The sequence below is a fragment of the Entamoeba invadens genome (assembly GCF_000330505.1).
Source record: "Entamoeba invadens IP1 unplaced genomic scaffold scaff_1105074724717, whole genome shotgun sequence".
Taxonomy (NCBI): domain Eukaryota; phylum Evosea; order Mastigamoebida; family Endamoebidae; genus Entamoeba; species Entamoeba invadens.
In genome coordinates, this window is record NW_004440228.1 from 29,816 (window position 1) to 31,784 (window position 1,969).

Below are 1,969 nucleotides of genomic sequence, written 5' to 3' on the forward strand. Positions count from 1 at the left end.
TTTTGCTTTAAAATGTTTTAAAAAAATTACGTTTTAAAATATAATTTCACTCATTCAAAAAAGAGGGAAAATGTGTATTGTAATACACACGAAAAAACCCGATAAACAAACAAATATTCAAGTAACATAATTGTATTTTGCTATCTGATAATAAGTATAATTTCTTTGCAATTCACAATTGGAGTTATAATATCGAAAAAAACATCGCTATCGTCAAAAAGTATCACATATAAACAATGTCTCATTATAAACAAACCGGAGAACAGTCGCTTTAAAAATCGACGTTAACTCGTCGTTGTTTTCTTCAATTTCTGACGCATGGACACCATCGGCTAATTTTTTCTTATCTATAGTCGTATAAAAGGAATGCAAACTTTGTCATGATAACGTAAAAGAAATCTCTCACAAAGAACGCTATTTTTTGCGAACACACACAAAACTACAATAAGGAGTTATACATAATTTGTGTTTGGTTCATCCTTTTTTCTCTTCGAATTTTTGAATCGACTTCTGCTGTAATTTGTGCGATGAAACCGTCGTCCAATTTTACCGCGACCCTCAGAAATACATCGCAACATAGTGTGTTTTCACATCATCGTTCAACGAATCCACTAAAGGCAAAAATACTTCCAAGCGAAACGACAACGCACTTTCTCATTGACCATCTTTTTTTTATTTTTTAATCAGTTTATTTTTTAATAGTTTGATTTTTAGTTTAAAAACTAATAGATACTTTTTAATTATTAAACAAATGAAAAATTTCAACAAAGTACGTGTTATAAATACTCAACAGCACCATTACATGCAATCCACATATGGGTGGAAAACTAATTTGTAACTCAAGTTTACATTTTCTAAAATTTAATATTTTTCATTGACTGTTCTTACTACAAATTGCAATGTAATTGACTGATTTTGTTAAAACAAGATAAGTTTAATAAGTAGTGTTAACAAGTCTGTTTAATGATTTCGAAAATAAAATAAAACAACAACGGTTTAAACAGACGTTGTGAATCAACGACAAATCATTTTAACACATAAAAGCTTTGTTTTTATGTTTATTTTTTCTACACTTGATAAATAATTGATTATTTTGATGATTTAATAATATAGTTTGTTTTTTCATATTTATAATATTAAAAAATAAGTGGTCAATTCCCGAAAAATTAAATGAGTATTTGAATACACATTTAACAGGAAGTGTTTTTTTAAGTGTTAAGTAATAATTATTAAAACATCAGTGAAGGAATACTCTCATTTTTATTCGAAAAATACCAAAATTATTATACAAAGTAAAAAATGATTAACTTTTCCAACACTATAAATATAAAAAATGACACGAATACATATAAATATAAACTTAAATCCTAATACAAAAATCTATTCTAAATAAAACAGTATTAAGTTTTATTATTATATTTTTCAATTCTGGTTTGATGTAACATTTTTAAAATTTAAAAAGTTTCAACGTTTTAATTTTTATTAATTATATATATTACGTCTAACACTGTTTGATCATACAAATTAGTTATAACATATTTTTAATACTTATTTAGAGTATTGTTCAAAAAGGGTATTTCTTTATAACTGTGTTAGAGGTAGCGTATTTATTTATATACATTTGGATTATTTTGTGTAATGTTAAACAAAAAAATAAAACGATGGTTATTTTTTTGTAAATATATCTCATATACATGTAATTTTTACAAAAAGTTATAAAGTGAGAACACTAGCCCATCAGTGTGGTTGCACAACTAATATCATAATATTTGATTGTTTGTTACATATATTAAAATTCAATAAAATATCAACATTTTTACAATTTAGTTACAAAACATCAAAACATTTACAATGTAAACTAAATTAAAATAATTACTTTTGGAATTTTCAAAGTATGAAGTATTCCTTGTTTTTCGAATGAAAGAATTTTTATCAGACTTATATTTGATACTTTTTCTTATTTTAAAAC